The sequence below is a fragment of the Eulemur rufifrons genome, chromosome 6 (assembly GCF_041146395.1).
Source record: "Eulemur rufifrons isolate Redbay chromosome 6, OSU_ERuf_1, whole genome shotgun sequence".
NCBI lineage: Eukaryota > Metazoa > Chordata > Mammalia > Primates > Lemuridae > Eulemur > Eulemur rufifrons.
In genome coordinates, this window is record NC_090988.1 from 61,456,556 (window position 1) to 61,471,382 (window position 14,827).

The window sequence follows — 14,827 nt, forward strand, 5'->3', positions numbered from 1 at the left end:
TCCCAAAGTCCTGGGATTATAGGCATGAGCCACCATAGCTGAAATGATGGATTTTCTCCAAGACGAAGTAGCTAAGATTGTGAAGGCCCCAGGGCAGACTTCCTGATGCCAAGATTCACCATCCCTCACAACCTACTCCCAAAGTACGTAGGCTCCCTTGTGAGATAAGGCACGGCAGGACCTACCTACCCCAAGGCATGTGGCCCCTCCTTTAAAAGCCCATGCTCTCCCTTAGTTGGAAAGACAGATCTGAGGCAGCTTCTCCCGTTCTCCTGACAAGATGTCTGTTGTATTAAGAATTCCCTTCTTCCTTGGTAATCCTCGTTGCCTCAATAATGGGATCTGTGTGAGATGAGCAACTGGACCTACACCAAAACCCTCGTGCGGTTTCGACAACAATAATACTGTCAGTAGTAAAATAATGATTTTTAATAATGCTATAGCATTTCACATAGTGATTTTACATGCATTATATTATTTGATTCTCATAGCAGGGCTGTGAGGAAATAGAGAATAAAATATTATTTCTCTTAAAAGAGATGAAGAAAATGATGTTTAGAGAACTTAAGTGACTTGAACGGGTCCACAACTAGAAAGTGTCAGAGCTGGCATTCAAACCTAGTCCTTTTCCCATCACTAACATATTGACATTCAACACATTTAATTAACAACTATTAGGTATCAGGCATTATTCTAGGTGCTGAGGATACAGAGGTGGATAAGAAAGTCAAGGTCCCTACCGTCAGAGAGCTTATATTCCCTCTTGTACACTATAAAATTAGATATAAGAATTTAAACTTTTCATTAATTAAATCTTTCATATATTTAGTCTGAATTTGTTTGTTTTTAAACATTTTATGACTTGGAAATGTGACATTTATTTTATCATTAACTGAGTCCATTTCACTAGCAGTAATGTAATACAGGCAGAAACATGATTGTGCGTTTCAGTATTCGACTGGCTAAATACCAAATAAATGCTCCATACATACACCAAACAATTCTTCACTGATTTTGATAATAGAGTTTGTGTCTTGAACTTCAGGCCTTTGTTTCATAAGCATTATTCATTTCTCATGTTCTGGCATAAAGTTTAGTTGATAAAAGTCTGTCTTTTTCCTTGAGTACAAAATTATGCAAAAATAGAATAGGCACAGTTTAGGGGTGTTGCACAATTTAGGGATTGCTGGAATTACTTGATGTATGCAGGAACAATGTGAGAACTTTGTAAATGGAAATCAGTTTACTGTGAAAATATTAGGAAGACTCAGAGCAGACTAGAGCTCTGTATTGTATTTGACTGGATTCTGAAGCCTTGAGAGTAACTTGTTTTCTAGAATAAGTACACATGTAAGTGGTCCCCCCATTGAACAAATTTCAATGATCCCTATGTAGTCCTCTCCCTTAACCAACTACTTGACCTTTGAGTTGTTTCGCAGAAATAGTGAATTTTCTCCAAGACATAGGAGATGAGATTCTGAAGGACCCTGGGCAGACTTCCTGATGCCAAGATTCACTCTCTCTCATAAACTGCCCCCATTACATGTAAGCCCCTTGTGAGATTCACCACGACCTACCCTAAGGCACTGGCCCCTCCTTTAAAAGTCTATGATCTCCCTTAGTGGGAGAGGTGGATTTGAGGCAGCTTCTCCTGTTCTCCTGACAAGATGTCTGTTGTATTAAAAATTCTTTTCTTCCTTGGCAATCCTCATTGTCTCAATAATAATCTTGTCTAATAATGTCTCAATCCTCATTGTCTTTGTGAGACAAGCAACTGGACCTGGACTGAAACCCCCTTGCGGTTTTGACAATTTTTGGAGGCTCATTCAGGATGATGTTGCTCATGGTTTGGTGGGTGTGGAGCAAGGAGAGATCAAAAACTTCCCTTAGCAGGTGCCTGGCCAAATTGCCAGAGAGGCTTTGGACTCTCCCACCAGCTCCAATGGTACTGATCTCCAATGCCTTCTTTGTGGCCTCTAACGAATTGGTGATTGCTTCCTGATTGCCTCTGAGGAAAGGAACTCTGGATTTGGATTTTAAAATTCTCATAGGGGCAAGTGAGTGCTATTTGAAGGTACCACACAGCGGGAGATGCCTCTCTCAATTTGGGAAATTCTCAGGGAATTCCTGTTTGTTTTCCATTGTGTAAGCCTCCAACTGTTTGTGAGATAGGGAATTAACATCACCGTTTTCATTCAGCACTCCCAGGGCTTATTAGGTGAAACTTCAGTTTATTTCTTTGGAACCTCTTGAACTTCTCTTTATGTTGAGTGTTTATCTGTAGTAGTATGTGGCATGAAAATGTTCAGTCTGTTAAGCTCTGTGTCTATTTTCTTTTTGCCTACTTTAAACTTGCTGTTGATAGTATTATAAACTTGGGCAAAGGTCTGGGAGGTTGAAAGACACCTCTGATGGTAGTTTCTCTTGTGGCAGGTTCTAAGGTCTGAAGGGTTGAAAGATACCCCTGTCCTAATGTCTGGGAGATTAAAAGACATCTCTGTCCTAAAGTCTAGGAGATTGAAAGACATCATCATCCATGGAGGCAACCTGGTTGAGATGCAGGGACACCTGCTGTTGGACAGGGAAAGAGGAATGGTAAACATAATGTGTACAGATTTATGTAGAACTTCAGAGGATCTCATGAAACTTTGGGTGCATATGTGTTTAGATGTGTTTTGTATATGTACATGTATTATATGCCTACGTGGTACCAAAACTGGCTTATAAATAAAAGGAGCTCTCATAAATTAAATAGCCCAGATGCTTTTCAAGTTCACTTGAATTAAGTAATGTTTGATAAACAAGCTGGTTTTTAAAACTTACTGATAAAATAGCAATAAAAAATGCCTTAAAAATTGTCAATACACATTTTTGCCTGAGTTTAGTGGTCATGTTTGTATTTGAAGGTGTCAGGGTTTGACACAAAGGTCATAAAACTAAAAACCCACTCAAAATGATCTGAGTTTGTATGATTTTTTTAAATAAGTTAATATTGCTCGTTTAATAAAAACAATCAAATATGAGCTATTGGCAAAAATACTCATGTGTTTAAGGTTCTTACTCAGGTAAAAATGTATACATGCCTAAACAAACATAAGTATCAGTAAATTAGAATAAATAAAACCCTAAGTAAATGATAGCACAAAAACAGAAATTTATTAAAAGTTTATGAAGATATTTTGGTTTTGGTCACTCTGAATACTGGTTGTAAGGTAGAATGTTATGTGTACATTGTGTTGCAATAGCAAAGGCTTTGCCTAGAAAAATTTTTTAAAAGAATCCTTAAACTATTAATTTTTTTATAGTACTTTGTTTAAAAAAATGAACAAAATGGTAATTCTTAGATTCCAAAGAGAATCTTATTTTTTGTTAGTATTACAATTAAGTTTGTACTTAAGTAGAAAAATGTTTTGAGACTAATTAGATTGTTTTTTAAAATAGCTTGATCTTAGTGTTACAGCTCTTTTAGAATTTGTCTAGCAGGTTTTCTGGTCCTAGCCAGAAGACACCCCATGCTAAAAAAAAAAAAAAAAAAAAAAAAGGTTGGTCTTGATCCTTATGTTAAAAAAAAAAAGTTATGGCTTTGTGCCAACATTTGAGACGCTAAGGATTGATGTTAGAGGTTTATTTGGTCTATGGTCAGCTGATGTCATGTCAATAAATTTTATTTTTAGAATTGGTATTTTAGAAAGATCAAATTAGTTAACATATTTAAGAAGGATGTGTTCTAAAACTTTTATATTTATAAAACTTAAAGATGTTACATTGTTTGGAATAGCAAGTCTTACTAGGATACTTACATTTGTTATTTTGGTAGTTTGTTTTTTAAGTTTAAAAGTAATAGTTAAGGGCCAAGCATGGTGGCTCATGCCTGTAATCCTAGCACCTTGAGAGGCCAAGGTGGGAGCATCGCTTGAGGCCAGGAGTTGAAGACCAGCCCAGGCAACATAGCGAGACCCCATTTCTACAAAAAAAATAGAAAAATTAGCTGGGCATGGTAGCTCATGCCTGTAGTCCCAGCTACTTGGGAGGCTGGAGCAGGAGGATGGCTTGAGCCCAGGAGTTTGAGGTTGCAGTGAGCTATGATGATGCCACTGCACTCTAGCCTGGGCAACACAGTGAGACCCTGTCTCCAAAAAAAAAAAAGAGTAATACTGAAAATTATATTTTGTGATTGTTTCTTGGTCTATGTTTTAAAGTTCATTTCCCAATTTTGTTTAAAAAAATGTTTAGATATTAAATTTGTTTAGACCTTAAATTACTTTGTTGAGGGCACAACTAATATTCACAAACTATCTAATATTCACATACTATCAAAATGGTTTAGTAAACTGCTAAAATAAATTAGGCATGAGATAAATGTAATACAATTACAAGAGGTTTGCTATAATCTGCTTCTTTTGCACCTTCTCAGATCTATATCTCGGAAGTTCAACTTTTGCTGTCTTATTGCTTTCAGCTTTTCCTCCCTTTTGAGAAGGCCTGAGATGATAATCCTCCCCTTCAACCTTTTTGTAGGCACCTGTAACTGCCCCCCACCCCCCCCATTGTAAGTCTGCTGTTAAGATCTGACACTAAAATGTTTACCTTAAAGGTCTGAAAAGCAATGTTTTTTCTTAACTTCTTGATATGTCTAAATTATTAAACAAGGTCAAAAATCTTCCTGAGTTGTATATTCCCCTTCTCAAGGTATTAGTTTTCTGGTTTCTTGTTCCCTTTATAATATTCACTCATGACCCTGGACACAGTCTTCTTATGACTAATAAATTCTGGTACCCTTTTCCTGAGGTTTGACTTCCAAGTTGTCTAAATGGGTTTCCCATAAGAAAAAACAATTTCACTAAAGGATTTTTTTTTTTTTTTTTTTTTACCTTTTGGTAACTGGCCTAAGAAACAAAGATGTTGTGTTTTTTTTTTTTTATTTTTTATTTATTTATTTATTTTTTTAAATATGGAACGCTTCACGAATTTGCGTGTCATCCTTGCGCAGGGGCCATGCTAATCTTCTCTGTATCGTTCCAATTTTAGTATATGTGCTGCCGAAGCGAGCATGATGTTGTGTTTTATCAAGATAATTTCTATGTTGTCCTTATTAGGTTTTTGACTATTTGGGAAATCTGAGCTTTAAAAAGTTAAGGCTTTTTTTCTGTATTGCCTTTAAAGTCTTCTGATTATCACTCTTGATTAAGTGAATTGCTATTATGGTACAATAACCTGTGATTCTGTTTTGATCCAATGTTTAGAACCTTTTAACATCTTTTACAAATGTCCACAAAATCTAATTTGAATGTTTAGCTACCTGTGAGCTTCTGTTTTCTGGTCACTGTTGGAACCAGGCAGGACTTACAACATTTTGTTTAGAATGTTGTTTGTTCATTCTGATAAAAATCTCTAAATCCTTAGCTCAAATGGTTTTAACAAATGCTTATGTTTTGTACAGCAAATTCCTATGAGTGTGACAGTAGCTTGGTGCTAATAGGTAAGTTAATTTTTTTTCAAATTTCAAAATATTAAGGGGGTACAAATGTTTTAGGTTACATTGGCCACTTTTGTAATGCTTGAATCCTGGTCCATCACCCAGATGGTGTTCATTGTACCCATTAGGTAGGTTTTTTGCCCCACCCCCCAGTAAGTTAATTTTATAACCTTGCTTTTGGCATTTGTTTTTTTTTGTTCTTATGTTGCTTAAAAGGTTTTAAAGTTTAATAAATGCCTGTCCACCTCTATTCCCATCTGGCTCAGAACATATTTAATTGGCTGTAAGTTTTTTGACTTTAAGTCCTTTGGCCACAGGGTCCCATTAAGGGACAAGATGGAACTAAGCCAGGTATCCAAACCACCCCATGTGGCAAAATAAAAGTTTGGCCATTGATGCTGCCTCTGGCAAATCCTGGCCAAAAGTGGGGAAATGTAACACCACCCCCATGGACTGAAGGGATCCCCTCTTGGCCAAAGTGACCCCAAGGGAAAAATTTAAAACTAAGTTCCTGGCCATGAAGGGAAGGGAGGTCAGGCATGCCTTGTTATCTTGAAACTTGGAACCTCCTTCTAAATTGGAGAGAGGCTGTAAATCAAATAGCAGTCCATACCACCCACAAGCAGTTGTGAAGATTCTTGGGTATGGCTGAGTTTTGCCAGATTTAGATTCCTAACTTTAGGCTAATAGCAAGATCCCCCTATAAAGCCTTAAAAAAAGGGACAGGGAAATGCCACAAGGCTTTCTTGACTATTAAAAATTAATGGCTGCCCCCACATTGGGCCCCCTGGATTTATATAAGCTTTTTGATTTCTTCATTCAAGAAAGGCAAGGAATTGGACTCATGGTATTGACACAAATTTTGGGGGATCATAAGCAAGCTGTACCCTATTTCTCTGAGCAACTGGATGTGGTAACAAAAGGATGGCCCATTTATCTGAGAGCGGTAGCTGCTACTTCCGATATTTTACAGGAAGCTGAAAAGTTTACCCTTGGGCAACTGGTGACTGTTCATACCATGCATGACATATTACCCTTACTAGAATAAAAGGAGGATTTTGGTTACCAGCGAGTGGCTGGATGGGTAAATATCAGGCTACTTTGTTAGATAATCCTAATGTAACTCTGCACCTGGTGTCACCATAAATCCAGCCACTTTGCTGCCTACAAACTCTTGTTCCTTACATTCAGATTATTGACCAAGTGTATTCTAGACTCCAGGATTTGACTGATCAGTCCCTGTCTGACCCAGATGAGGAGCTCTTTATGGATGGAAACAGCGTTAGGAAACAGGGACAATGCAAAGCTTAGTATGCTGTGGTTCCTGGTCAAAAGGTAATTGAGGCACAAACCCTACTCCCTGGGACATCTGAAAACATGTTTGTCTGGTTTGTCCTTTGGGGATTTTTGTTTGCCTGGCAAGACAACTCTTTAGTTAAGATCTCTCAATCTATTGCCTCTTCCACTAACCTATTTCACTGTTGGGTCAGCTACCTAAAACTGTTTTCATAAATAACTAGAGGAATTTTAGGATGGAGATTACATCTAGGGAACACAGGCCAATATTTCCTGGGAGGTATCCCAGATGGTGATGGGTACTTCTTCTGATATACTTTACTACCTTAGTGGGCAGAGGGTGGCAATTCAGCAGCATGTACCAAAAAGTTTCGGTCATAGCCCCAATATATTCATTCTTCTTCATACCCCAACTATGCATCCCATTTCCAGAGGAAGTAGCCAGATAGATGATGTCCTGATTTCCCCAAGACTCAGGAATGAACTAAAAAGAAGGGGGGAGTTATAACCAGCCCCACATTGAACAAATTTCTTTTTCTTTTCTTTCTTTCTTTCTTTTTTTTTTTTTTGAGACAGAGTCTCACTCTGTTGCCCAAGCTAGAGTGCCATGGTGTCAGCCTAGCTCACAGCAACCTCAAACTCCTGGGTTCAAACGATCCTCCTGCCTCAGCCTGAGTAGCTGGGACTACAGGCATGCGCCACCATGCCCAGCTAATTTTTCTATGTATATTTTTAGCTGTCCATATAATTTCTTTCTATTTTTAGTAGAGACGGGGTCTCGCTTTTGCTCAGGCTGGTCTTGAACTCCTGAGCTCAAACAATCTGCCCGCCTCGGCCTCCCAGAGTGCTAGGATTACAGGCGTGAGCCACCGCGCCCAGCCTTGAACAAATTTCAATGCTCTCTCTATAATCCTCTCCCTTAAACAACTATTTGAACTTTATTTCCCAGAAATGGTGGATTTTCTCCAAGACAAAGGAGCTGAGATTCTGAAGGCCCCTGAGCAGACTTCCTGATGCCAAGATTCACCATTCCCCACAACCTGCCCCCAATGCATATAGCCCCTTGTGAGATATACCATGACCTTCCCGAAGGCATGTGGCCCCTCCTTTAAAAGCCCATGATCTTTAGTCAGAGAGACAGAGACAGATTTGAGGTAGCTTCTCCCATTCCCCTGTTGTCTGTTGTCTTAAAAATTCCTTTCTTCCTTGCAACCCTCGTTGTCTTAATAATTGGATCTTTGTGAGAAAAGCAACTGGACCTAGACTGAAACCCCCTGTCGATTCAACAACACACAGTATGACTGTCCCAATATTTTTTTCCCCAAAGCCTTTCTAAAAAGGGATGTTGGTTTAGCTCCTGATGACATGAGTCAGGTCAAATTATGGTGCTTTGATAGATCATACATATTTTTCAAAGCCAGGATGGGTACTTAAGAAGTGAATTGCTGTTAAGGTAGTTGTATTCTATGGACATCTTCACTCCTGCCTCTCGAAATAGGTGGTTGAGAAAAAAATAGTGAATGAATGTTGCTGAATGAATCTGGGAAAATCTTTTAAGGACACCAAAAGTTTTTGAGGCTTTGACGATATACCACGATTTTCTATTTCTTATAGTATAAGAGATGATGTCTGACCTTTTCATATATATATCTAGAATAGCAAAAATAACATTTTGCATTTTAAAGGCCTTCTCTAAAAATCCCAAAGTACTTCCGAAGTGTTAGGCAATTAGTTCTTCCACAGCTATAACATGGTTATATAATCTACTGCAGAATTAATTGCCTAACACCTACGAAGTGCTCTGAAAATGGACATCCAGAGTGATTTAAAAATTTTTTAGTAGCATAAAGAAAAGCCTTAGAATAAAATCTTATTCTGTCATTCCAAGTTTACCCACTTGTGTTACCCACTTGTATTATTCAGACCAGAGTTTCCTTTACATATTTTGGGCAGGGAGATAGGGGCTACTTCTTTATATGAAGTCTTGAAATCATGATTCAAGGTGGAAGAAGTTTAAAAATTAAGCTAAAAATAATTCCAATAGTGAAATTCCTAAGGGTGAGTCCCCTTTGCTCCTCTGCCCACTAAGAATTCTGGGATCCTCTTTCCAGAAGGACAGGGGAAGAGTTGTGACAGTAAAAAGGACATGGTGGTAGCAATCAACTTGATGAGTTTTGAGGCTTGACAATTCAACATTCATCTCTTCACTCAATAAACACAAAAACAAAACAAGTCAAATTTGGACATTTTCATGATCACAGGCCTTTGTTTGACTAATGTACTACATTTCTCTATGACAAAAGGTAACCACCATGAAATTTTGCATGCTCCCAAATTTGGATAAATGTCCAATTTATGATGCCACAAAGAGCCTACCATGGTGCTGTGTGAGATTAAAAAGAAGTCCCAAGTATGGTCCCTGCTCTTAAGATGGAGACCCTTTCAACTAATATGTATATTTTCTAAAGTAGAGTCCTTAAAGTGCTAGATCCCCTCAGAAGTCTTTGAAGGTCCCAGTATCATCTAATCTTTGACCTTTTTTTTTTAAAAAAAAAAGCCTCATGTGGGTGGATATTCCACCTGTACTAATATGTCCAAAATATTCATTACAATAGCTTTTCTCTCAATGCCTTCACACATTTACAAATACCCCTCAGAGTTGGTAACCTCACCCCTACCCATTTCCCCTCAATGGCTTCCCACTGCACTTGAAATAAAATCCAAATTCCTTATATTGGCCTATAAGACCCTAAGTAACCTGCCCCTCTCTACCTTCAGAAAACTTCTACCATGTTTCTGGCGCTCTTTATTTCAGCCATTAGTCTTCTTTCTATTCCTCAAATGCAAAGTTTCTTTCTGCATCAGGATGTTTGCACTTGCTTTCTCTTCACCTGGAATATTCTTTCCCCAATCTTCATTTGATTAGCTCCTTATCACTCAGGCATCAGCTCCAATATCATTTTCTTAGAAAGACCTTCTCAGATCACTCTCAGTTAAGACTGTCCTTCATTTACTTTTTTTCCCCTTATAGCACTTATTAGTTTATTTTCTGTCTCTCCCACTAGATTGTAAATTTTTTGAAAGCAAAGACACCTTTTTTTGTTTTTTGATGTTGCTCTGGATTTAGTCTAAGTTTTTGACATATCTTTCAGCACATCTGGAATTTTAGGAAGGTAGTGTCAAATGTAGGCATTTACGTCACCACATTAAGCCTGAAGTTCCAGTTTGTTGGGGGAAAGAGGTTTATTTTACTGAAAGGTATTTGTAAAGAAAGACACGCTGTGATGTGACAGATTTCACATTGTCAACACATAACTAACTCATCTAATAAGACATTAAAATCCTTTAGAGAATTTGTTTACAACTTTGACAGAAAGCATCCTTTAAGGTAGATGACCACTCAAACTAATCCTGGCTGATAATTTCCTCTGCAAGGCATGTAACTTATTAAGCATGTAACTTATTAAAAAATCAATCATCTTTTTTAGGGCCTTCAGCAAATTAAAGGAAAAATGGACAGATTTGTTTTCAAGGTTAATTTCTAACTTCAATTAATACCTGATTCATGACTAGCCCAGCCTAAGCTAATAAGTAAAATCCTTTTATCAAGCCGTCCCACTAAAAGAAATGAAATAGCATTTTATGATATCTAATAATGTCAATACTTGGGCTGATTTAGCTTCTGGTCTATAAAATATGACCAGTGGCAGAGTTTCAAGTAATAACACTATGGCAGATGGCTGAATAAGCAGAGATCAGACTATCTTAGTTTGGGGATGGCACTCATCTCATTATTGCAGCTAAGTTTACCAATAAATTCTAGTTTTACATTCCTTTCCCTTTAGACCACTATATTAATTCAGATGATTTTGCCTATCTTAAAGTATCTTGAAAAATAAAGGGCATTTATTAGCCTAAGTAAAAAAAAAAAAAAATTAAAGGCACCATAGTAATTAAGTGTGGTTCAGAGGGCTGGGTGTGGTGGCTCACACCTGTAATCCCAGCAGTTTGGGAGGCTGAGGCACGAAGATTGCTTGAGGCCAGGAGTTTGAGACCAGCCTGGGCAACACAGTGAGACCTGTTTCTATAAAAAGAAAAAGAAAAAAGTGTGGTTCAGTCAGGGCTCTGGTATAATTTCTCACTAATTTTTTCACTCTTGCTTTCTTCTGTGTTAGCTTTAGTCACAAGCTGGTAGCTAGCAAGCTGCAGTATTCCAGCTCCCATGTATGCAGGACATGATCATCCTTAATAGGAAACGTCTTTTTTCAAAAGCCTCATAACACTGCCCTTGCTTTTCACTGGCCTGTATTGGGTCACATGCTATTCCTGGACCAATTCTTGTGGCCAGAGTAATAGTATACCTCAGTAGGCTTATAGCCAGGTTCCTGAACAATTTTTATAAGGGCAATGGCATTATACTCACCAGGGTTTTTCAAACAGTGGGCCATAACACAAGAATGGATCATGAAATTAATTTTTGGGTTCTAACCATCATTTAAAAAATTAACTGGAATATAAAATTTGAGACTGTATTACACATATGAAGAGTTACTATGTTTTATGAAACTTTGGTGAACACACATATGTATCTGGATCATAATGTAAAATATGTTTCTTTTTGTGGATTAGGGTCAAAAAAAGTTTGAAAGCTACTCTCTTAGACAAAACAGGTTCACCACCCTCAAAGCTGGAGTGGGGTCAGCTTCTGCTTAAGTCATGGGGTATGTAAGAAAAGAATGGATACCAAATCAGGATATGATTTGGGAGAGGAAAATAGATGCTGGGGAGATAGCCAACAATTTTCACTGTAGTCTGCTTCACACTTTAGTTACCATTTAATCTATATGGATTTCAATATAGTCATAACCAAACATTTTTGTTTCCCTTCCAATGTTTTCTAAATTTCAATGTATATCTCCCTTCCAAAACAAACAAACAAACAAAAAAAAAACCGTCATTCCCTCCATCCAATAAGTATCTACACTGGAGCAATTTATACATTTTTATCATTTGGTTGGTGGAAAGTATTATGGTAAAACACTCATTGAAAAAGCTTGGTTTCCAAGGGGAAAAAAACACATCTTTCAAATGACTGAGCATATCTTATTATCACCCTAATCTTAATATGGCTTTAAATTTAAATATTATCTGATAGATACTTTAGAACTCATTCTAATTCAACCCCTTTAGCTTAATAAATGGAGACACTAAGGCCTAGAGAGGGGGATGAACTTAAGGCAATTAATTAGTTGCAGAACACAAGTCTCTTGACACCCACTTCAGAATTCTTTGCATTGTACTAATTAGCAGTGCAGTTATAATAACTTTAAAAAATAAAAGTTTTATTTTTTAAATACAGCTGATGGATTCTTTCAAGAAATGTAGGTGAATTACATTTTGGGCAATAAAACTGCATTTTTAAGGCAACAGGGGAGTTAATTAAAGAAATGCTACTTTTGAAGTGTATGAAAGGCAGACTAGTTACTACTTTATCTGTTTCAGCGAAGGATTATAATTTTTTGTAATGTTATAGTATGAACTTATTTCACCTTATTTTTTGTGTGTTTTACCTTTTTGTCTGTATTTCACCTTAATACTTTACTTTTTAAACCAAGAAATTCAATTCCCTGTGCATTTTTTATAGGATTAGAAGATTGCCAAGTTTTTGAAAGACCCAAATAAGTCATAGCTACAAAGAACTTATGATTGGTGTATCTATGAATGTATGGTGGTGGGGCAAGATTGATGTATGAAATAATCCTCATTAAGAAATTGAGGCCAGACATGGTGGCTCAAACCTGTAGTCCCAGCTACTTCGGGGGCTGAGGCAGTAGGATCACTTGAGCCCAGTTTGAGTTTGCAATGAGCATGATGATGCCACTGTACTCTACTCAGGGTGACAGAGACTCTCTCTCTCTTAGAAAAAAAAAAAAAGAAGCTGGACACAGTGGCTCATGCCTGTAATCCCAGCACTTTCAGAGACAGAGGTGGGAGGATCGCTTGGGGCCAGGAATTGGAGACCAGCTGGGGCAACATAGCAAGACCTTTTCTCTACAAAAAATAAGAAAAATTAGCTGGGCATGATGGTGTGCACCTTTAGTCACAGATATTCAGGAGGCTGAGGTGAGAGGATCACTTGAGCCCAGAAGTTCAAGGCTGCAGTGAGTTATGACTGCACCACTGCACTCCAGCCTGGGTGACAGAGCCACATAAAAAAAAAAAGCAGGGGCGGGGGGCGGGAAGAAGTAATTTCAATTACTTTAAATATAGGAATTAAAAGTGGGAAAGTCCTTTTGGGTTGGACATATCAGTTTAATTTTACTGTTTCATGCACAAACAGGAAGGGTAGCTGTCACTTGAGGGTACTATGAGAATTTGGTCCCCAAATAGCTCTTCCATTATTGAGGCTTCCTTCTTGCTCCAGATTGAGCCTCTAGTTTTGCAGTCTCAGGGATGTTGTGCTGACAGAATGGTAACTAAAGGACTTTGGAAGTATGTAAAAAAGGGAGGCTGGCAGTGCTCCTTACTTTGTTTGCTTTGATTTTATTTATAGAATGGAAAGCCAATTCTGAAGGGTAAGTCGGGTTTAAACATAAAGGAAAAGAATTTTAATTTTCTCTTTTGGGATTCAGTCATGGTAACTACAATAGGTTAGGGTAATCTAGAAGTTGCTATCTGTAACTACACTTGCCTATTGTTCAGCAGGTGCCAGACCCAACTTCAGGTTCTAAAAGTCCATTCTCACTGGCCATGCAAAGTATCCATACCTGATAGGTCATAGAACAGACAAACAGTTGGTATCAAGAATCAAGTTGGGTAGGGTCAAGGAACAGACAGCAGGGTCCCAGGTAACGGGCTTGGATTTAAATGGAGGAATTTTGATTCTCAAAGGTTAGGGGGAAAAGATTGGAAAACAAGAAGTCTCAAATCTCAAGAGGCAAACATCTGAGACAGATAACTAATCAAGGGCTTAGGCTCAGCAATCACATAAGGAGTCTAGTTACCAGACTTGAGGTATAAGCCAGACACAGACATTATGGCATTGCACATGCTTCTGAAACTAGGATATGATCCTGGGATTAGTAGATAAAAAGTATTCCATTTATGAGAAATTATGAGGTATCATCTGAAGAATTAATCTTACTTGATAGTAACTTAATCCATATTTTATAGGAACATAAGCAGCCATACTTTGAAGCAGATAGCTAATTTTGGATGAATTTAGAAGTAAACATGGAATTTGAAAAACATGTCCAGATTTTAGACTTTACTACTACCTCACTGTTTGATGCTCTTAGAAGTCTGAAAGGCAATTATGGGAAAATATAGTGTTTTGGGGGCTTATTTTAAACTAAATTCTGCTACTTATTGTGTGATCTAGGGCAAATCGCCAGATTACTTAATCCCATAGGATTGTTGTAAAGATTATAGATAACATACGAAGTATCTACTAAGGTGCCTGACAGACAAATAGGTTTTCAATAAGGGGACAAAAGGGGAAAAACCTGGGCTAGAAATGCTTATCTTACTGCCTCCGATCAGGATAGATCCTATGGCCTAAAAGGCTGTTGATTCTCTTTTCATCTTTTGTTTTTCCCCCCAGTTTCTCTTTATGTCTTTTCAAGGCTAGCCCCAGTTGGAAGGGCTGTTGAGTCTCCATAGAAAATAAAAACTCAAGATTATAAATGTAAAGTATGGATTTAAGTCTAACTAGAACATGGTTGGATATGGCAGGTAACTAATACATGTTGCACACTTATTCTTGATTACCCACTGTTAGGAGTTTAATATACATTCTTATTTAATCTTTGCAATAATCATTCAAAGGAGGTATAATTATAATTTTACAGATGAGATAACTGAGGTTCAAGAAAGTTCAGATTGTTCTACATTAAATAGTGGAGCACAGGTACTAGAATCTAGTCATTTTACCACATTTTGCCTTAATGGAGGGGATATCCCTACTCCCCCAAATGGGAGATAGGTATGAATAAGTGAGATTAAGCAATGGTTATCTACAGTAGCAACCAATATTTAACACAGGTGGTGACCTGT

At 37.7% G+C, this 14,827-nt stretch overlaps 2 non-coding genes across 2 annotated transcripts; one reads left to right on the top strand and one right to left on the bottom strand.

Annotated features, from left to right (window-relative positions):
* The first annotated feature begins 3,449 nt into the window (after positions 1 to 3,449).
* On the top strand, positions 3,450 to 3,513 carry LOC138385572 (U7 small nuclear RNA). Its single transcript, XR_011233795.1, has one exon. It is a non-coding gene; the product is annotated as a U7 small nuclear RNA (small nuclear RNA).
* A 1,432-nt stretch (positions 3,514 to 4,945) lies between these two features.
* LOC138385512 (U6 spliceosomal RNA) lies at positions 4,946 to 5,052 on the bottom strand. Its single transcript, XR_011233746.1, has one exon. It is a non-coding gene; the product is annotated as a U6 spliceosomal RNA (small nuclear RNA).
* Positions 5,053 to 14,827: the final 9,775 nt, after the last annotated feature.